Source organism: Canis aureus, unplaced genomic scaffold (assembly GCF_053574225.1).
Source record: "Canis aureus isolate CA01 unplaced genomic scaffold, VMU_Caureus_v.1.0 NW_027326412.1_RagTag, whole genome shotgun sequence".
NCBI lineage: Eukaryota > Metazoa > Chordata > Mammalia > Carnivora > Canidae > Canis > Canis aureus.
In genome coordinates this window covers 118186-141621 of record NW_027554413.1, presented here as the reverse complement: position 1 = coordinate 141621, position 23436 = coordinate 118186, and the positions used below count along the sequence as shown (strand labels likewise).

General features: G+C 39.2%; 1 protein-coding gene and 1 long non-coding RNA gene across 3 annotated transcripts in view; one reads left to right on the top strand and one right to left on the bottom strand.

The window, feature by feature from the left end:
* The window catches only part of LOC144309467 (uncharacterized), a 41453-nt gene extending 31785 nt beyond the window's left edge, over positions 1-9668 (bottom strand). Inside the window, exons 1-3 of one of the 2 annotated variants that reach the window (XR_013375456.1) lie at positions 9314-9668; positions 8749-8897; positions 8047-8261 (exon numbers count right to left, since the gene is read on the bottom strand). This is a non-coding gene — a long non-coding RNA (uncharacterized LOC144309467). The remainder of the gene's footprint in view (positions 1-8046; positions 8262-8748; positions 8898-9313) is intronic. The other variant, XR_013375455.1, reaches the window with a different exon arrangement.
* The window catches only part of LOC144309481 (MAM and LDL-receptor class A domain-containing protein 1-like), a 41002-nt gene that overhangs the window by 13156 nt on the left and 4410 nt on the right, over positions 1-23436 (top strand). The window lies entirely within an intron of this gene.

The window sequence follows — 23436 nt, the reverse complement described above, 5'->3', positions numbered from 1 at the left end:
CATTTTCGTTTTCATTAAATCGTCCTCAATCAGCAATGTGACTAAGATAAATAGACAGCAGTACACGAGATAAAAATAGGAAGGCTCCTCAAAAACTCTCCTTAAATTCTATGCATGATTCATATTCAGCTTGAAAACCATTAGTTAAGAATGAAATAGCCAAAGATTCTAGCATATGAAGTGTGATGTATACCAACTTCTTAACCCTACAATATAATGGTAGGAAAGCTAACTCTGAAACCAAAACTCCATACCTAAAATAATTAGTACCAATACTTAGAATATAGCAAGATTTATTTTTCTTCCATTGTCTCTTACTTTCCACACAATAAGACAGGACATTATCAGGGTTGCCTGAACTATGTATGAAGTCAAGTCTATTTTTTTCTATCTGGCTATCATTCATAAAAACAAAATTCAAGGTTCTATTTACTTTATTTTAAAAAATATATTTTATTTATTTATTCATGAGAGACACTGAGACAGAGAGGCAGAGACGTAGGCAGAGAGAGAAGCAGACTTTGTGCAGGGAGCCTGACGTGGGACTGGATCCTAGGACTCCAGGATAATGCCCTGAGCTGAAGGCAGACGCTCAACCGCTGAGCCACCCAGGCGTCCCTCTATTTACTTTCATTAATTCAGCTAATAGGAGCTTTTGGGGGAATGAGAAGGGTACTTAGTGAGAAAAAGAGAGAAAGATAACGGTTGTGCTTATGTGTCCCGGAGAAGTAATTCTCTTCCTCCTACTACTCCATATACTAGAGTTACTATAGTATTCTTTTCTCATGTTTTAAAGACTACTATTCAGCAATTTAGGGGTTTTAAGGATTTATAACCTCCAGTCAAAATAGTATTTCATCTATCAATTGTCATTTCCATATTGGCACTAGCTCCTAGTTTCATTCACAAAACTAGGGTTGTCAGGGCCTTAATGAGGCAATCCTTCTGCCTCCATCACCCCACTGGTTAGGCCTAACATATGCCTACCCATTCAGTTCTGAAACCACCTGCAGAGAGGAAGTTAAATGAAGAAAAGTAAAGCATCACACTGTCACCATCTTTAGATAAGCTCTAATTTTACCCAAAGGAGAAAACTTTAACCACGATAACAAAGCTGGCAATGACCATGATTAAATGATGCCTGTCATTCTGTCCTACCCCTGGGAGCTGCTCTCCACCCACTCCCAGGTGATGGATGTGTTTCTCTTGGTACACTGGGTTTAGATTGGCAAAGGAAGCAGATAGTTAAATTCATCAATCACCAGAGTGGGCAAAGCAGTATTTGATCTGCTCTGGAGAAAGGATGGGGACCTGAACAAAACTCATTGACAGCACAAAACCAAGGTCATCTCCCAGTACCACGAATACATCAAAGCAGGCTCATTTAGTCTCAAAGTGTGAGTCACAAATACTAAGCCTGGAAGAGATCTTAGAGAACCTGAAACCAATCCATTGACACACAAATCAGAGAATTCCCTCCCTCCACAGCAATAAAACAAAACCAGACTCCATGACTCAGCATTTGTTATCCATACTCTTGAAATTTGTTATCTATTAGATGTCAATGTTCTGAATTCCAAAGCTATACCCAGTTACTGATTCCACATGGTATATACTTCCTGACCAGTAAATCTACATGAAAAAAAAAAGTTTAAATGTGAACAAATTTGCTGCTTATATCAACATGAAAAACAAAACAAACAGAATCCAACTTATCTGTCAACCCCCTCTTTTTTTTCCTTTTCCAAATTGCTTTTTAATGCCTGAAATTTGAAAACCAACAGCTACTTCTACAGGCTTTTTCAAGGCCCTGAAAACAATGACGTACTAGTAAATCTCTTATTAGTATCCTATAGATTCACAAGCTCAAGAAAACTCAAGATGACAGGTTTCATGAATATTTTCTTTCAAGAACTTTATAGTTTAACCATCCCATGAAAAATAAATCTCCTTATTATGATATCCTGCTAAAGAGATAGACCCAAAAGTGTGTCCCTTTGTACAAGTATGTACTTCTTAACAGTGGCCACAAAGGAACAATAGGCATACAAAACCAAATACTATATTTCCAAATATCTGAAAAGAAAAAAAAAAGAATCATACCACCGCCTATTTTGTTCTCCTCATTACCTGTCACTCTTTTTTAGGGATAAATGGCCTGATGATTTTCTTACAATAGTTCCACAGCTTAAAGCAGCAAAAAACATTTAAAATTTTTTTAAAAAAGCAAAAAAGTTATGATTTCAAAACAGAAATGAGAAATTCACTTTTGTTATTTGAATGTGTGCTGCATGGAAAATCATTATGATCCTTCCACTTGCAAATGTTTCGGACCCTTCGGTAAATATGTGTTTTCTAATTAAACAGTAACTCTCTGTTTAAAATAAAAATTGGTATGATAGGTCCATGTCCATTTTCAAAAAGTGTATTTTTCAATGACATCCAAGATAGGTCAGCATTTTCCCACTACTGCAAAAAACAGCAATGTGTATCCTCGACGCAGGTATTACAACACATAAATACACTGTTGCCCTGGCTCTCCCTCTGGTTCCATCTACTCTCTTGCTGTGCAACAGCTATAGCATAAAAAAGCCTATTCTCACACGCTTTTGATATTACACTATTTAATCACATACAGCTGTGGCTTACAAGACTGCTACAAAACACAATTTTAATGTAGTACTCGAAGCCAATTGTGGATAAACATCAACCATTTACTCCAAATAAGAAGTCCAACACTACAAAGATTTTCTTTTAAAGAAAGACTGGTTTTCTTAGAATTTGGCATGGACGTAATTGTGACTGAGCCCTCTCTCTGCCAAAAAGACTGATAATGTCAAAAAGGATTGTGTAAAATCATATTAGTGCAATAATGACGCTTTCCAGAATTCCTGGAGCCAGAAAGACCTGAAATGAACTTACATCCTACTTCTCTTCTTTTGTCTCCCTCCCTGCAAATCACCCCTACCTCCAACCCTCTAATAGATTTAATTACTTCAGAGAAATAATTTTGATTTATAATTCTATTGTTCTTTTCCCAAACTGAGAGAAAGCGAAAGGAAGCTGTTAGGAAGATACTGTTAGAACAAATTGACATGAGGTTTCTTTTGAATTAAGAATGATTCTGGAGAGAAAGACAACAACAACATGAACTTTTTACATAGCTCCTCCTTTTAGCTAGGCACTAAACTTAGTACTGTGAGAACAATGGCTGCATTATAGAAAAGACAATTCCAAAGATAATTTAATATGGGGGAGGAGGTAAAGAAAACAGGACAACTAGAAAGGGAGAGTGGCCCCTTGTTACTATTTTTCTCTTATTCAAAACCAATTAAAATTGTGTACATTCTCAAATGAGACAAACAAGATTTATCATAGTTTCATGCTCTCATATTACCCCCTGAAGCGAAAGACATATTTGGAGTTGTACCTCAAGGTTCTATTGCTGGACAATTTTTAGAAAACCAGTTTTGTATGTTTCAGCCTTTCAAAGGAAAACAGAACTTGGGAGTTTTCAAGGCTGTTTTAAAACTGGCAAGTTACCAACTCTGGCTATCAATGCAAATCTGAGGCAGGAAGTACTAAGGAAATCCTAAACTCTTTCCCTCCCTCTGAAGGATTTTCTACATTTTCATGTGCAAGAAGCATGTTAAGGGGTTGTCCTGTTTTGCTTTTGAAGGATCTGTACATTCACATCTTTGAGAATATCCCTTGCCCCATAGGAGCCTCTCTCTTCCTTTCCCTACTCCTTAGTCCTTCGTGTTTCAAGTGTTTGCTCTCTCTATGGCACAATCAATCGGGCTCTAGCTAGACTTTGAGAGATGAGCAGCTGTCCAGGCTGCAGATGGTTGGAAACTCAGCCTGAAGTCAGTGTGCAGTTGATGAGTTACTCCCTATACCTGACCCCAACTCCAACTTCACACCAGGTTCTGAATACGATCTGAGTACCAGCAGCCAGAAAAACTCTGTTGGGTCCCACAGATCTTTCTGCAAGATCTTCAGGGGAAGCAGATGGTCCAAGGTGGGAAAGCAGTAGGCTGATGGAAAAGCAGCATGAGTAGAAACCATGCCCTGGATCGGTAGAAACATCGTGACCCGGTCAGGGTAAGGAAATGGAAGGAAGGACTAGCTTGCTGTGTGCGTTTGGATGCATTTTAAAGTTTTGGGGAGGTGATAAAGTTTTCCAGATACCACACATGAGGGAAATATCTTTCTCAGCAACAAAGTATCAATTCACCAGGCTGTGACCATGTTTTACTCTTTTTTAGCCTTCCTAGTTATGATTAAGTTGCCTTTCCAAGAAACCCTCCACAAAATAACTCAGATTGCGATTCACCCTGGGTCTCACAATGCAATAGCAACAGGTTGCTTGCTTTGAATGGGCTATAACAAAATTGCTGAGAAATATTAGGTTGTGACTCAATCAAACGTGATTATGGATATTATCATTAAGCTAATGAGCTATTTTTTGGTCCCCTTTCTCTAAAGTTTGCTGATTATCCTGGTGGCCTTCAAAGAGCAAATTCGTTTTGATGAAGATTTTTTTTTTTTTTAAATCTGGCTATGGCTCTTATGTAAGTATTAAAACATGTCATCAAGATTGCTTCTTTTCTGCTCAATCACAATGTTTCTTTTTTAAATTGCTTCTTTTAATAGGGGGAAAAATGGCCAAAAGAAAATTGACAAATGACAGCTTTTAATGCAAGGTCTTGGAAAACATGCATCCTAGAACAATACCGCTACAAGATAGCTATCAGCTAGTCATTGGGTTTTCATTTTACTTCTATGTACATTTATCTAATATAATAATTTAAGCATTTGGAAAATTATTCAAAGGGAGAGAAGCATAAGTAACTTATTTCTAATTTCTTTTTCTTTTTAAGCAACAAAGGTAGTGAATTAGTTCTAATGTGATGGGAAAATAAGAGGATCAGAGAAAGCAGGGAAGTGCCCCAAGTTTTTCTAAAACTTTAATTGCATTGGAGGAAAGGGAAACCTTTCCATTTATTTAGACACCCTACTCTCATTTTGTTTTATCATAAGAAAAGAGCAGCTGTATCTAACACACACATTTAAGTAGAAAGAAAACGTTCAGTATTTTGTACTGTCTGAATAAATGCAATGATACACCTTGAGTTCTTTAAGAACCCCATAAAGATTCTTCACCCCAAACTAATGTCAGTAAATGGCTTTTGTTGATTAGTTAAGAACACCTGGTTTTACAGGACAGCTTAAATTATTATGATGTCACCAGAATATGACTTTTATAGTCAACCACAGAACTCTATTTTTATCAACCATAAGTATTCTTTATGTATCAGTATCATTTTAAATAGCTCTGATTTTTAAAATAGATTATAACTATAAGCCAAGGCTAGGACTGTAGATTTTGTGAATTCCACCAAGGCTTGCTTACCAAATAAACATGAGCAGCATGTATTCCCCTCAGAATTATTATAGGTAATATTTTAAGATAAAAATATAAAAGGAGCAAAAAGACAACACTGAAATAACCCAGTTGTTTTCATGCTATACTGGGTCATGATAGTACTTTCTTACATAGTATTCATGCTGCCAGAAAGTCCCCACATTTTAAAGTATGATTGATCCTTATTCTCATTCCCTGTGTGCCCAAGTTTCAAAGCAGGGCACGTTTTCACATCTTCAGCTTCCAGGAATGTTATTAATGTCTATCATTTCAGAGCCACCGAAACAGTATTCGACAACTTCACAGCTCTGTCGAAAGTTTGCAACATAATAATCAATATGAACTACCATGATAGCCAAAGTAGCTGATCCTATATTATACCCCACCACCCTGATCTGATTGCCCGAATATCAGTTTAGGTCACCTAATGGATCTACCTTCTTTAAAAATGTTCCAGAAGTTGATGGCTTTGACTAGCTTGAAAGTAACAAGATCCAGATGCTGCCTGTCTACACACTAAACTACACAGGACCCCAAAACAGATTTTTTTTAAATTCCCTCTATGTTTTTCAGGCTCTCCTCTTTTCCCTCACCACTGCACTTTCTTTACCTCAATCCCTCTCTCTCTCCCTCTCCCAGTCTCTCTCTTCACACACACACACACACACACACACACACACACACACACTTCCCATCAGTGTAGCTCATCCAACATCCTGTCCTTAATATAATGTGCAAGACATTATTTCCTGCTAGCAATAAGTTAAAAGAAATCTCAGTCAGGAAAGCAATTATTCCATTCATTTTTATCTAAAGTTTCCTTTCTGAATATGCTTCACAGTCAAAAAAAGAACCAAAAAGAAAGCATGAATTTTGAAACATTTGGAAAAATTTAGCCAAATGAGTAAAAGGGATGGAATGTCCGATATTTTTCATGGAACCCTTGGGTTTGTTGTTTTTATTTCTTGGGGGGGATGAGGAATGACTATAAATTTCCTCTTTTAGACTAGCCCTTGCTTTGCCATTTCCTTGAGGAAGGCAGACAGCATTCTCCACCCAATCCCCCAAAGAGTTAAAACACACTGCACTGCACGGGAGCAGGAGGGCTGGTCTACTAAAGCAGCAGCCCCACAAACTAAATGCTCACAAGGGCAAAAAGCAATGTGAGGAGATCTTGCAGGGGCAGGGCGAGTCATGGAGCGATTGAAAAAGAAAGAAAAAAAAGCAACAATTTTTAATAGAATTCGGAAAGTCTGCTGCCTCGTCTGGTTTACAAATAGGCATTGTTGGAGGAGACAGAATAAATAAGAGCTAACTACAGCATGGATTACCGAACACTAATCCCATCAACGAGTCCCGGTGGCAGCACAGATCACTCAGGCACGCCTTGGTCACTCTCCGCATATTTATTTATTAAGAAGACAGTGGAGTCTGGCTAATGCGATACAAAATTAATATCACCTGTAAAGAAACATAACCCATACATTCAAAGCGATAACTCTACCGACACCCTCCCCCCCAACTCATCAAGTCCAATTTAACTGACAAATTGGAGCAGTGATTTCACACCTGAGAGCCTTTCAGGTCTGAACTGCAGGATCAAGTTCATGGTTGGCACTGCCCACTGCTTAGTTACGTGGGCTTTCCACTGGCCCCGTAATGGTCATTTACGCACACACATAAAGACTAAAGTATTAAAAATTTTTTTTAATTTTTTTTATTTATTTATGATAGTCACACACAGAGAGAGAGGCAGAGACATAGGCAGAGGGAGAAGCAGGCTCCATGCACCGGGAGCCCGACGTGGGATTCGATCCCAGGTCTCCAGGATCACGCCCTGGGCCAAAGGCAGGCGCCAAACCACTGCGCCACCCAGGGATCCCAAGACTAAAGTATTTAACCAATTCGTGTCCAATTATCATCAGTTATATTTCATCCCGTTTCAAGACCCACAGGCCTCCTGATGGCAGCCAGCACAGAAAAACAGAGCTTCGAAAAGTAAAGAACATCTATTGTAAAGCTCCAAACTTCAGTCTCTAGAGTCTTGATCACCCTCCATATAAAATAAAATATGTAAGGCAAATACACAAAAACAAAAGCACACCCAAACAAACTCTACGGGACGTCAGTTAGTCGTACTATACCTTCCCACACCTTCTTTCATTCTATACTCTGTGATTGAAAGTCTGAGTTGCCCCCACCCTGGTGCATCCTATCCAGTGAGAAAAACCCTTTCAGAGCCACAAAGAACAGCTCACCAGAAAAGCCTCTGAAATCGTTGTTGTTCCTGATAATCACTGTCACAATCTCCTTTCTAACAACCCTGTCCATCTGCAAAGCACTTTACTACGGATATCAGGAACATCTTTATGTTGCCAAATAACAACAAAGGAACACGAGCGAAACTATTATCTCTGCTAGAAGAGAAAAACCACAGTCCCAGGGCTTGCTTTCTTCTCATATTCTCCTCTGCCTCATTAACTCCATTGCTATGTTACTAATTTCAAAGAAGCAGGAAGAGGTGATGGGAAAGGGGAGGTAAATAATAATCCACATGCCTGTTTCCCATCCCAAGTGCAGGATACACACTGCTTGCCAGACTGTGGGTCGAGCCATACCTTGGTTTAGAGACAGTGAGGATAGTAGTAAGTGTACTGGGGGTACATTTGTGGCTGATCCAGGCGTTTACCCATGTAGCTGGAATCTTTATCTCCGAGGCAGGGAACTCGATGACACGGTATGGTGCCCCAGGCCGAGCGTCCTCTTAAACCACTATTCCTGATGGTCCCGATGACTGATGAGGCTTCAGAGATCCTTCGTCTTCCACCACTCACTAGTTCCAACACGGCAGGAATTTAAAAAAGAAACACACCAAAAAAAAAAGAAAGAAAGAAAGAAAGAAAGAAAGAAAGAAAGAAAGAAAGAAAGAAAGAAAAAAGGAAAGGTATTGGTAGAACAACACACGCACACACACACGCGCACACACACACACACACACACACACACAGCCTTCCCAGATCCTGCCTTCCTTCCCCCAGCTGCCAGGGTCCACTTGGGATGAGGCACTTTGTTCTCTACCCAGGCTGTCTGTAGTGATGTCAATTGCCAGCGTTTGTAAAGAGGGAGAGAAGAAAAAAATCAAAGTCTTTTTAGCACAACTCCGAATCCTTGCAGATCAGCTTCCTGTCTCCTGTTTGTCTCTTTCCCCACCTTAAAGAAAAAGGGAAAAAAAGAAAGAAGAAAGAAAGAAAGAAAACAAAAAAATGAAAAAGAAAAAAAAAAAGAAAGAGAAAGGGGAAAAGAAAACAAAACAAAACAACCTTGCACAGCCTGGTTGCTGCTGTCTCCCTTCCAGAGTGACATGGTGTTCGGGCTCCTCCTGTCCTTTCATTCACTTCCTCTCCTTCCAGCTGGTGGGTGGAACCTCTCCAGGGAGCAGGGTATGCAGTCCAGAAAGCTGCAGTATTTCCTCCAAGAAAAAAAAAAAAGCCTGCTTCAACCCCTGCTGCAAGCAAAGTCCTGATTCCCTCTGCTGGCTATCTCGAACAGCAAAGCAATTTTTGCAGCAAAGCTGCTGCCGCTGGAACTGAACCCAGGGAACTCAAATTCGGGCGGTGGATTATTTCTTATCCTTCCCTCCATCTACCCCACACAAGAGCTGCCTTTTTTTTCTTGCCAAGTGGCAAGGTAAGCCACACTGCTAAAGCAAACACAGAAGACCACGGGAGGGAAGAGAGGACGAAGGGAGGAAGGAAGAGAAAGACAAAAATAAAAGCAGACGGACGACCCGTGCTGGTTAAAATGGAACAAGTGTGTCCCAGATGCTTTCAGAACCTGTTAACATACGAAAGCCAGATGAATCCAAGACCCGGTCCAGAAACTAACCTTTTACTTCTCGGACGACACGGAGGATGCTAAGCATTGAAGAAATTTGAGAGTCTATGCCAGGACTACTATTAGCAAGCCCTGCATCGTCAGATCACAAGGACCCACTTGCCATAGCCGAAATGATCATTCTTACCCTTACATCCGTTTTGTAAGCATCAAAGGAGGTATCCCATTAGGTTTACAGGCGTCTTCATAAATAAAAGCTCTGGTTCTCTCACTGTCTATCTATGATGATTTTGATTCAGGGATGCTTTAATCACTTTCCCGATGTCATCACAAAAAAAAGCACAATTACCTGACAGAGTTTTTCCCCACCAATAATAAGTAATATTCTGACATGTCTGTCGGCTGTTACATTATAATACAAATGGTTTCAGCGAAAATATATTTCCTTTAAGGGTCCCTTTTCAAGGCAGTCAAGGCTAAAATTAGACATGCCAGCTGTGTTTTGCTGTGAGCGCTCACGCATGCCCAAAGCGTGGCCAGACCAACATTGAGCGCCTCTCCACTTCGTCAAACCAGCTCTGTTCTCCCCAGCCTAGAGCTGCCTTTTCAGATAAGAGGTTCCTGGTACAAATCCAGCTTCCTAGTGAGGAAGAACAGAGAATTCCAGCCCGGTGCACAATATGGTATCCAGCCACAAACAAGCCCTGCCGCCCGTGAGGTCACTGGCTTTCACTCAGGGGTCTGGTTATTAGAAGCTGTGTGAGTGCATGGATATTCCTTGGAAAAAGTTAAGGATGGTGGATAAATAGCTTTATGTTTGACAAGAATAACAACCAGAAAGAAGGAAGGAGAGAGGGTGGGAAGGTAGGAGTTAGAAGCCCTGATATCACTGTCATTAAGAGAATTAAATCAATTCCACCAACATTGAAATGTGTTCTTCTGGGCCTTATTCGTCCCATCCAGAAAGTGGAAATGCTGCCAACTTATGTGGCTGAAGGTGGTAAACGGAATCAGATACTAAATCAAAACTACATTGATTTAAAAATCATTCAGTGGCATCTCAATGCTCAGACAATAAAGTCTTGGCTTCTTGGAATAGTTTTCAAGACCCTTGAAAACCCAACTTTATTCTCCAGCCTCAGACAGTAAACTCTGGCCCTCGTAGTCTATATCTGAGTCACAGTGAACTGCTTTTAAAGTGGAATGTGCGGAGGATCCCTGGGTGGCTCAGCGGTTTGGCACCTGCCTTCAGCCCAGGGCCTGAATCTGGAGTTCCGGGATCGAGTCTCACGCCGGGCTCCCTGCATGGAGCCTGCTTCTCCCTCTGCCTGTGTCTCTCTGCCCCTCTCTCTCTGTCTCTATAGATAAAATCTTTAAAAAAATAATAAACTGGAATGTGCCCTCTCAGGGACTTCTGTCATCTGCTCTGCCCCAAATGGTCTTGCATCCCCATTCAGCCCATCCTTCAGCTCTCAACACGGATATCACCCCTCGGAATAGCTTTCCCTAAAGCCTCCTTTCCCTGCTGCACCTTATATTTGCCCTAAAAGGATGCTTATCCTGGGCAACTGTCTGTTAATTGCATGTTTGTTTCTTCTAGGATGCCGGAAAAGCATCAGGAAAAGCAGAAAAGTAGGAGTCCCCATCATTCTCATTCACGTTCCTATTTCCACAAACTGTCATGGAATCTGACACAAAATGGTGCTCTGCAAGTGTTTGAAGAGTAAGATACCTTAAACCCGATAAAAATTCTAACTCAATTCGTATCCTCTCTCAGTACATTTCAGTACACTTCTGGATGCAGGGGATAGAGTGGTAACACGGATCAGAACAATGTCCATCCCTCATAGAATATATATTCTAGTGAGGGAGATAAGCAAAGAAGTAAGCAAGTAAACAGGCATTATCAATCAGGTAATATGTAGTACTGTTCATAAATATAAAGCTAAGTAAACAGAAAGAGTCACAGGAATTCCACTTTAAATAAGATAGTCAGGAAATGCTCACCAAGAAAGAGCTCTGAGGTTAAAGGAAGAGTGGGAACCACACCCTGGGTGTTGTGTACTATGAGAGCACTTCTTGTGAGAGCCAAGGCCTTCGTTCCAATCCTGCCTTTGCCAGATCACTCTGCCTCCTTTCTCATCCATCCAGTGTCACTACACACTTCATACGGTTATCATGAAAATTCACCACAACAAACATGCAAAGCATTTATAACCCCTTGGAACATACTGGATCTGCCCAATAAATGTCAGCTTGTCTCTGGGGGAAGATCATCCCAGGCAGAAAGAACAGGAAGAACAGAAGGCCTGGCAGCAAGAACACTTCTTTTGAAATGTGTGAGAAATGGCATAGGGACTGAAATGGAGCAAGTAAGAAGTAAAGACTATCAAACAAGACTAGAGAGGTTCCCTAGACCAGATCATATAAGCCTTGATGAGGAAAGCTAAATTGCTGACAGGTAATAGTATAGCCTGGACTCTACCCAAATATTTTGATTATAGATCTAGCCATCTTCAACTATGGAATGCTGTTCTCCTAAATGACTTATTAAGGCTCCTCCAAATACTAAGACTTTTAAGGTCAGGATCCTCAATTTTGCCATGATGAGCAAAGGCTATCAATATTCTTTTACTAATAACTGGCCTAGCTACTCCTTGGAAGGAAAAGATTAGTGTCTTATTTACAAATGAAAGACCAAATAAATAACTCCTTCACCCACGCTATAGCTCACTTATATGTAAAGTTCCCAGCATGTGTTGATGCTTTCTGCAATTTCTACACAAATTGCCACTTTACAAAATGGTATTGGATTATTGCTATATTCTTGGCATCAACTGTCATTAGTCTAAGCACATTCATCGAACACTTAAAGCTTTTCTTAAATAATGCAAAGACAGTTTACCACTTGTGAGAATCGCAGAACCTGTGTTTTATTTATTTATTTATTTATTTATTTATTTATTTATTATTTATTTGTTTGTTTGTTTGTTTATTATTTATTTTCCTTCAGAGATACCAGTAGCCATCACAACTGAGGAGGCAAGATACTCGTGTCGGAAATGGTTTTTATATCATGTCTACTCTGTTGGAGCCATAGTGCTTTCCATTTAAATGATCAAGTTAAGGTAGGAGGTAACTAATTTAAAACACTCTCTAAATCAGAAGCCAGCTGTGTCCCATTTGCCAAGTAACAAACAAATTTTGTACAAATCCAAGAGCAGCAAACTCATCAAAGGGCATGGACTCTTACAGATTCACGGGATTCATGGCACAGACTGGAGAGGCACTGATTTAAGACAAGTTCTTGGTTTCTAGGATAGAGACAACATCTCAGACATACCATCCATAAATAGAGAAGTGACGGTACCGAAACGAGGTTCAGTTGGGTAGAGACAGAGATTCTCTTCTGGTTTGCTCTTGATCTATCCAGTCAAAGAATAACTGGGTCCTCTCTTTGGCTGATTTATTTTTTAAATGACAAAGACTTAGTCAAAAGCAAAAGGAAAGAACAATAGAGAGAGAGGCATCATCATCATCATCATCATCACCATCATCATCACCATCATCATCATATGCTATCTTTGAAAGCAAGTATACTATTCTTACATTCATGATCATGAATAAATTAAAACAAACAAAACTGCCACTCGGTATTTGTTGCCCTCTTTATTCAAATTTGTGAAATCTCTTCAACACAGCAGTTGCCAAACAGATATTAAAGGTAAATGTTGTTGTTGTTGTTGTTGTTGTTGTTGTTGTTGTTGTTGTTTTTAGAAGACAAGATGGTAGATCACAAACTCCAACAGTAAAGTAGTAGTCTTTTGTCCTACTGGACATACCCGAGACAAACTAGGAGAAAGAGACCACTAGTGATTCAAGCATTTGTGGTCCAAATTTAAACTATAATTAAATGTAAAATTTTAATGTAGATAAAAACAATGAAAATTGGCCTTGCTTCTGAGCAAAATTATAATGGACTATATTTTAAGACAGTCAACCAAATGGAGAAGAATAATTTAAAACAATGAACATTATTAACTTCAACGAAGTTTTACTGAGCATCTTGTATGTGCCTAAATAACCAAGAATAGCAATATAAAAACCATCACCCTTGTCCTCAAGTAGACTTAACATCTCCATATCTATTAAACATCAGTCATTCATAAATGACCTAAATGCCTTTCCTCTTATCTAAATACTAAATTTTAATAATTGTTATTAAATAACTTTAAGTTGACCCAATTTTTTAAATACATATTTTATTATAAATTTAAACAATGATATACTTGAAAACTTATGTTTATTTTGTTTTATTATCTTTTTAAAAATACTTATTTATTCTCTTGTTTTTTATATACTTAATACTGTGGTAGTCACATATGTTTCTCCTTTACCACTAGGATTACCAAGAGTCACATTTCTCCTCTTCATTGAAATTAGGCATGACAATGTGACTTGCTATGGCCAATAAAAATATGAAGCAAAAGTGATGCATGTAGAATCTTTTAACTGTTGCTGTTTGATTCACTGGTCCACTCTTCCCTGATGGAAGCATGTGCTTAGATGGAGGAAGCATATTGGAAGGCTTAGAATAGCTGCTTCAAATAGTCACCTGAACCAGCCACTGACTTGTCACGAGCAAGAAATAAACTTTTGTTGTAATTATGCTAATGAGATTTAGTGACTTACCACAGCATCACTTAGCCTACCCTGACTAATATGATATTACTTGTAGTGTGATTTTATGCTTATTGATTTCTTTCTTTGAGAGTCTCTCCCACTAATATCCAAGCTAAAAGGGCAAGGAATTTATCTATCGTCTTCACTGTTAAATCTCCAGCACCCAGAACAATCCTTGGGATTTAATAGACATTTAATAAATATTTGTTAGATAAATGAGTAAAATATTAATTTAAAATCATCTAATTTATCTATCAGTGGTTAAAATGCAATACTTCATGAAATAGAAGGGAAATGAGGCTTATACTTAAAATGGAAAAAATGTTTAAGTCTTCTAGGAGGAAAATTGCTACGAGTGGAACTACTAAATGTTCAGAGACAGGGAAGGTTTTTTTGTACTGATCATATAGATGGCCTTTCATATACTAGATGCTGTACTAGAATTTCAGAAATGTTTCCCCAGTTAGAACTTAACAAGTTACTGGAAAATGGGTATGATTCTCCCTACTTTTTAGTTGAGCAAATTAAGAAGGAAAGGGTTTAGCTATCCAAACCAAATTAATACAGTTGTAACGTGGTAGGGGAATATTCCTAAGTCACATCTGCATAAAGCCCAAACCCAGATTTTTTTCTCAGCATCACTTGATGGAGATCTTAAATGTTTTATTCCAAAACTAGATTAAGATAATCTTTGTGTTTACAACAGAAAACTCACAGTATACATAAAAGTCCTAAATAAGTCAGTGTGTTTTCATAGAAACAGATGGTACTGAACAGAGAAAAAACTGGAAAGAAAGAACATGGCCTTCTATCAAATAGTATAAACTCTATTTGGACCACAGATGTGATGGTTAATTGTATGTGTCAACTTGGCTAGGCTATAGTGCCCAGTCATTTGGTCAAATACCAGTCTAGATGTTGCTGTGAGGTATTTTTCGATGTGGTTTACATTTACATGAGTAGACTCTGAGTAAAGCACCTTATTCTTCACAATGGGACTGAACTTCATCCAAAAACGTAAAGGCTTTAAGAATGAAGACTGAGATCCTTTTAGAAGGAAGAAATTCTGTCTCCAGACTGCCTTTGGCTTCTAGATTCGACGTCAGCTCTTCCTGAGTCTTCAGCCTGACAACCTGACCTGAAGTTTGGGGATCCACTCCCACCCCCCAGAATCACATGAGCCAATTCCTTTAAGATTCTCTTTGCATACAAACACATCTTACAGGTTATGTTTTTCTGGAAAACCCAGACAAATACACTAGGTTAATAAAATGAAATAAATGACAGCAATGAAGGTCAGTGATATAGGCACTCTTACACATTCCTAGTAAATATCTATAATGGTTCTAATAGAGCTTAACAAAATGTATAGCCTTAAAACTTTTCATCCTTGTCAGTCCCAGTAATTTCGGTTCTAGGAATCCAAACAGATCATCACTAGACATTTAGGAATAGGTAATTGGAGAACTCTGAGTATCCAACTCTAGTTTGGTTAAGTAAATCACAGTACAGAGTATGATTCAACCATTAAAATGATACTTAAGAAATACTTTAACATATGGGAAATGCTTAAGTCAAATAGTTAATGAAAAAATCAGAATACAGGGACACCTGAGTGGCTCAGCAGTTGAGCGCCTGTCTTTGACTCAGGGGGTGATCCTGTGGTCCTGGGATCAAGTCCCACATAGGGCTTCCTGCATGGAGCCTGCTTCTCCCTCTGCCTATGTCTCTCTCTCTATCTCTCATGAATAAATACATAAAATATTTTTTAAAAAAGAAAAAATCAGAATACAACCTTGTATATACAGTAGGTTTCCAACTATGAACTAAAAACACATAGACAAGACAATAGAACAACTACATCGAAGTAACAATAGTGGAAATGTTTCCTCTATGATAGTGTTATTGGTGATTTTACTTTTTTTCCTTATCCTTCCAGAAATCCCAGCATTTTTCAAATTTGTCTTAAAATGAGCATATATTTCATTATTTAAAATAAATATTATTTTTAAAGAATTCTCTTAGGTAAGTATATTCTTAAGATTTTTGTTGTTGGGGGATCCCTGGGTGGCGTAGCGGTTTGGCGCCTGCCTTTGGCCCAGGGCGCGATCCTGGAGACCCGGGATCGAATCCCACGTCGGGCTCCCGGTGCATGGAGCCTGTGTCTCTGCCTCTCTCTCTCTCTCTCTGTGAATATCGTAAATAAATAAATAAAAAATTAAAAAAAAAAAGATTTTTGTTGTTGTTGTTGTTGTTGTTAGCTGACAGGACATTTTAAAACACCCAGATATGACATTAAAATAAATTGTGTGTGCACTTGAAATAGCCATTTCCTTCTTACCTGAATCAAACATCACTTTAAGAAAAGTTTACCTTTCTTTAAAGACTGGGAGCATAAATTCTATAATTTAACAATGACAAAACTCTGATTTAAGGCCTATAACCAAATATCCTCATTTAAAGAAAGAAAAACAGCTACCAATGGCAAAGGACATATCTTTGCAGACACTACAGTAAACCTACATAAGTATCTAAAACATTAATTTTTTTTTTTTAAAGATTTTATTTATTTATTCATGACAGTCACAGAGAGAGAGAGAGAGAGAGAGGCAGAGACATAGGCAGAGGGAGAAGCAGGCTCCATGCAGGGAACCCGACGTGGGATTCGATCCCGGGTCTCCAGGATCGCGCCCTGGGCCAAAGGCAGGCGCCAAACCGCTGCGCCACCCAGGGATCCCTAAAACATTAATTTTTTTAATATCCACTAATTCTGCCTTTGCATTTCTTTCTCTTTTTTTTTTTTTGCATTTCTTTCTCATAAGTTTATTTGTAAACATCAGTTTGCTTACAATATGCTGTAGAAACAGGGAATTTCTTTCTTTCTTTCTTTCTTTCTTTCTTTCTTTCTTTCTTTCTTTCTTTCTTTCTTTCTTTCTTTTTGGGGGGGTGGCTATCACTGTCTCCTTGTATATTTCCGTGCAAAGAATTCCACTATTTGCAGACCACTGAGCCAACTTTGTCTTCATGTAGCTGGCAGATTCTTGTGGCCTTCTTACAAACACACCTTCCGCCATGACTTTTTCCAGCAGTGAACCAGAGCTTTAGAAAACACCAACTAACAGCCTCAAAGTCAGGACAGATGAGTAGCTGCTTTGTCACATGAGAAACACATTTTCCTAAAAGGAATATCATTACTTTGTATTCACTATTCAGCTTCCAGCTGCCAAAAGCTAAGCAAGGTAGGTCAATATGACCACATTTGATTGGCTGGGCTGAGCCTTCTCTCTAGAAACATCTGCAGAAGTCCAGGCTAAAAGTTCACTACTAATTAGAATCACTATGCTGTACACCTAAAACTAACATAATATTGTATGTCAACTATATTTCAATTAAAAAATTTTAAAAAAGAAATTAAAAAAGAAGAATTACTGGATAAAATACAAGATATCCAGTTAAACTTGAATTTCAGACAAACGATGAATACATTTTTTAAAAAGATTTTTATTTATTTATTTATTTATTTATTTATTTATTTATTTATTTATTCATGAGAGACACAGACAGAGAGAGAGAGGCAGAGACACAGGCAGAGGGAGAAGCAGGCTCCATGCAGGGAGCCCGATGTGAGACTTGATCCCGGGTCTCCAGGATCACACCCTGGGCCGAAGGCAGGTGCCAAACCGCTGAGCCACCCAGGGATCCCGATTAATACATTTTTAATACAAATTATGTCCCGCCCAAATATTGCACATGGCACTTCTCATGAAATATCTGGGCCATACTTTTAAAAAGCACTCAATGCTTATCTGAGACTTAAATGTACCTGGGTGTTACATACTTTTTATTTCCTAAAGCTAACAAACTTAATCCTAATTGATGCACTTAGAAGGTCTACAGGTCTTTTAGAGGATATAAGAATTGGTAGAAAGTTCAAACTTAATGACAACGGAAATGCTTAATATATTCAATCCTCTTTACACTCAAACCACGTAAACCAAAAATGTCCCCATTTTAAGTCTCTTAAGAAGAATCCATACACTGATCTCTGGGTTTTTTGTTTTTTTTTTTATGATTGTAAACTTGTTTTTTTTTTTCCTTTTACACGAGGAAACATTTAAATTTTTTCTTAAGTTGTTATTCAACGCAATAAAGTACCTATCAAAAATGACAGATGCCTAGATCCTATCCCTGATATCAGAAAGTTGCAACCTAGAGAACCAGACAAAAGCACAAAATAATAGAGAAAAAGAGACCAAGGCAGTTCTCCTGTGTCCATGATCAGTGTGTACTGCGATCAAGAATAAGTGTCTAGCAACTATATAGTAATTTGTCAGCAGAAGTTTATGTCTCTTGTCTCCAAGAAATAAAAGTTTGGACTTGTATTTTGAAAGTCTACACTTCATTTTTTTCTAGTAATTTCTATCGCACATTACAGAGATATCAGCTGAGGTCAATTAGAAATAAACAAAAACCTGTCTTTCATGACAGTTTGAAAAGTGCTGATCTAGAAAATATTCAATTGTCTTATTTCCTTTCATTTCCACTTGCACATTTCTAGTGGTGGAGAAGTTGCATCGATGTGTTTTCTGATTGAGATACAAGGAATAATGAAACTCATATGAACTACAAAGGAAAAATGCAATTCTCTCAGATTTACTTTTCTTGTCTTCCTAACTCACTTTTTAAAAATCTATTCCTTACCCTCTAACCTATGTCACCTTCCTGACCCCAAGGACAATATTTAAGAGTACCAAACCCAAAGCCAGGAGATGTGAGACTTGTTGCTTGGGACCCTGGATAGAATGATTCCCCAGCCAAAGCCTCTTGTGTAAAATGTAGGTTGTAATGAGGTCATCTAAGGTCGTTTCCTAACTCCAATAGTCCATGATGCCGGGATGTGCTTGTTAAACTCCGATGACACCGCATCATTTTAGCTCCAGGGATACACTGGCTGGCCCCTGGGGTGGATGGCGAGCTTCAGGCCAATAGCACAAGCTTGACATGCTTCAGCCAGGGGCTTTATGTGACGCCCAGCCATTCCCAACAGCTGTAGGCTGGGAGGCCCCAAGTCCAAAAATAGCCACACAAATTATGATTTCCCTTCTAGAGATGACATCTCTGTGAATGGCACTAAATCAAGGCCAAGCAGTTAGCCTGACACTCTAGCCAATGCCTCGAAAACAGCTCAATCCCTGGAAGTCTAGGTGTACCATCCATCCCACCCAGGGCTTTCAGTATTTGAATGTTGATGCTCATTCTGCAGTCAGGAAACATAATTATTCGTTTTTCTTTAAGGAAGTTTATGACCGAAGGTAATGGGGGGAACATAAATGTACTGACTGTTTACTGACACTCATAAATGCTATGAACACAGACATATAATTGTCTCCTGAAGATCTGCTCTTGTAGTGTAGAATCTTCATTTTTAGCAATTTAACTACTGAAAGTTTACCCACCTTGAGGAGAATTATTTAGTGGAAAATAAAACTTAGCACCTATTTCATTCCGTGCTCCAACAACTTTCATCCTTTCAGAAAACTGGCTTTCCCATAAAATTTGCAGAAGGTAGCTTGTTATATAGGGCTAGTAAAACTAAGAGGTAATTAGTACAAACCAAACCTCTAAATAATAATGTCAAGTTTTAACATTTGCAGAGTTCTGGATCAACATTAACTAATAACTCCTCTCTCTGTTTTCCTCTGTGAGAAAAAAACTTTGTTATTCACAAATTATCAAGATAGAAAACAAAACAAAGAAATTGGTTCTGGCTAATTAGAAAAAAAAAAGAAGAAAGAGGAAGAAGAAGAAGAAGAAGAAGAAGAAGAAGAAGAAGAAGAAGAAAAGAAGAAGAAGAAGGAGGAGGAGGAGAAGTAGAAGAAAGAAGAAGAAGAAGAAGAAGAAGAAGAAGAAGAAGAAGACGAAGAAGAAGGAGGAGGAGAAGGAGAAGAAGAAGAAAGAAGAAGAAGAAGAAGAAGAAGAAGAAGAAGAAGAAGAAGAAGGAGGAGGAGGAGAAGGAGAAGAAGAAGAAAGAAGAAGAAAGAAGAAGAAGAAGAAGAAGAAGAAGGAGGAGGAGAAGGAGAAGAAGAAGAAAGAAGAAAGAAGAAGAAGAAGAAGAAGAAGAAGAAGAAGAAGAAGAAGAAGGAGGAGGAGGAGAAGGAGAAGAAGAAGAAAGAAGAAGAAGAAGAAGAAGAAGAAGAAGAAGAAGAAGAAGAAGAAGGAGGAGGAGGAGGAGGAGAAGGAGAAGAAGAAGAAAGAAGAAGAAAGAAGAAGAAGAAGAAGAAGAAGAAGGAGGAGGAGAAGGAGAAGAAGAAGAAAGAAGAAGAAGAAGAAGAAGAAGAAGAAGAAGAAGAAGGAGGAGGAGGAGGAGGTGAAGGAGAAGAAGAAGAAAGAAGAAGAAGAAGAAGAAGAAGAAGAAGAAGAAGAAGAAGAAGAAGAAGAGGAGGAGAGGAGGAGGTGAAGGAAGAAGAAGAAGAAGAAGAAGAAGGAAGAGAAGAAGAAGAAGAAGAAGAAGAAGAAGAAGGAGGAGGAGGAGGAGGAGGAGGGGGAGGGGGAGGAGGAGGAGGGAGAAGGAGAAGAAGAAGAAGAAGAAGAAGAAGAAGAAGAAGAAGAAAGAAGAAGAAGAAGAAGAAGAAGAAGAAAGAAGAAGAAGAAGAAAGAAAGAAAGAAAGAAAAGGTAAGCAGCTCAGGTCAGAATTCAGCAAGTGCAAGCAAATGTTTACACCTGTTCAGAGTTAAGAACAATGGTCACTTATGACTAGGATGGACCATTAGGTCACACTGAGCTCATTTTTAGGAGACCGTCCAGGAAGGCTTGGCATTGCAGAATGGGAGAAACCAGTGTGAAATCCCTAGACTTTTGGATTACTGCTCTCCTACCTTAACTGCTGCAATGACAGGTACATGTGTGTGTGCAGGGGAGGAGGGACAGAGACGCTGCAAGTAACTCAGTGTGTACATGGCCTGCCTGTAGCTCTCCCCCAACCCCCCAATGGGCAGCTTTGCTAAATTTGTCAGTTAACCTTGCCTTACCCCTTCCAGGAGTGGCCGTACTGTCAGGGTCCCCAGGATGTCACCTCTTGGCTAGCAAAGAGAGTTAAAAGTGAACCACTCCAACAAAGGAAAAAAATAACAATGCTGAATAAGACCCCTTACCAGCTCATCTCTTTTCCTTCCTCTCCAAATTCAGTAGGAAAGAGAATTGAGAGCTTGTCAGGATTAGCTGCATGGCATTAAACAGTCCCTCCCAGGGAAGGCACAGAGAAGAGACTCCCTGGTACCTTGCTTTGGGGAGTGGCCCATAGGAACCCAGTGTCAGCAAGTCTCCAAAAAAGCAGCATCTGGAAAAGGAGACATCTCGCCCAGAGATGCCTCTTTCTTCCTCCCCTCCCAGACCTTAGGCTGAAAACATTGAGTTCTCTTGGTCTATAAAGGAGGACATATTATTAAAAGGGCCATAGGGAAGCCCATCTATTTCTCAATGTCCTAGAATGCCATCCAACCATCTGGGGTCAGATGCCCATTCTTCATCTCTCTCTGACTAGGGGGTGGGAGGCTCATGCCAATGCTTGAGTTCATTCTGATTTTAAGATTAAGACAGAGTTTTCTCTCCCCTCCTGAGAGAAAGGTACACAGGTGTCCAGAGAGAGGGAAACAGTCAGGGACCACTGTGCTAATGTGGACCTGTGGATCTGGTGGTTTTGACAATGGGAAACCAAAGGTGGTTCTGAAATGGGATCTGGTGTCCAGATCCAGCTTACTTATTTTTGCTGAAAACTTTAAAAATTAGTTTCCTGGTAAAGAAACAATGTTGTGTCAAGGTCCCTGGAAAAATTAAACAGTGTTATTCTGTAAGGTCTTAATGGGAGGATCTATCCATTTTGACCAGGGATAAATGTATTCGATTCAATATGTTTGGTTTGGGAAATCTCTTTTTGTCAAACCCAGGATAACCAATTGTCCATTATACCATGTCCTTGCTAAGAGAAGCTGATGTAGAAATATTTAACCACCCCATCCATAAACATTTCTTTCCTCCCAGAGCAGAAAAAGGCTGATCTTCTCAAGGCCTAATGTTATTTATTTTCCAGTGAAGGGATATGATTTTTATGCCAGGTACAGTTTTCCTTTAGCATTTTTAAGTGCCTGCTTTTTAAGTGACTCCTAGAACTGAGATCCTGACCACTTGCCCTTGTTAAATATCTGGTGATCCTTTTACCCAACAGATGGGAAGGGCCTCCTGATATGCCCCTGGCCTAATTTCAATTTGGGTAATTGCATTCTGTCGACTTGAAATTTCCCCACCAGTTTAACCTGCCTGGGATATGGTGCCTCCTTCTCGGTCCTGAACTGCCTGGCGTGCCGATGGAGGCTGGGGAACACCTGGTGCATTCCACCCCAGAAGTGGATACATTTTAGTGGCAGGTGCAAAGGTTTTCTTCAGCTGAATACAAATTCTAACATAGGAATGAGCCTCTTGGATGCTTTTTATTTTTATTTTTCTCAATGAACATAACTTTCGCAGAACCAAAAATATAAAAGCATCCAAAGCATCAATATGAATGGAAAAGAAAATACATGCTCACTAAAACCAATCTATTGTGTGATCATTTTGCATTCCGTGAATCTTACAATGCTTCTAGATTTGAATGTTGACAATAAGGATAAATAATTCACATAAAGCAATCATTCCTTTTCTCAAAGAATTTTACACACAAATACATGTACACACGGGGGCACATGGGTATGTGCACACATCCTTCCATGCACGTATAGGGGTGTGTGTGTTTGGGTATACCAACTCTTACCTCCCTCTGGAGGGTCCTTTTTAGTTGGGAATAAAAACAGCTTTCCCCACAAAAATACCATGTTAGGCATTCTATGCATATCTTATTTGAGTAGGTAATACATTTAACTGTAAAGAGCTTATCTCCTGTAACAAACTGGAATCTTAGAAGGTATCCTATCCGTTTCTGTTTCCCTGGCACCTAGAACATAGTAGGTACTTAACTAATGGATTAAAATATAGACTACGTAGACAAACCTATTTAATCTTTAGCTCTAAGACCCAAAATGCAATTTAAGGACTGCAGGTCAAGGTATAGTTTTTTAAGGTACACCTTAAAACTCCGGGAACATTGGTGGCCCCAAAGTCACATCCCTTGGCTACCTGAGCTCTAGGAACAGTTACGTGCAAGCATAGGCTCACCTTGCAAACGACCAATACCATCTCTCAGAGGTGACTGCCAGAGATGCTGGTCTGCAGATTCAAGGCGAGTGCACCAAACCAACAGTAAACCAGTGGAAGATAGGGGCTAGTAGAGAAATGCTCCTGCCTTCCAGACTTCAGGCAGACAATCCTGGAAGTCCTTCCATACCTTCTCTGCATATCTCCATAAAACTGAATCCCACTGACCAACCTCAGTTTTTTTTTTCTTTTTCTGTAATCTTTTTCTCTGTGACCTTGATAACACACCATTGTATTGGACATTTCT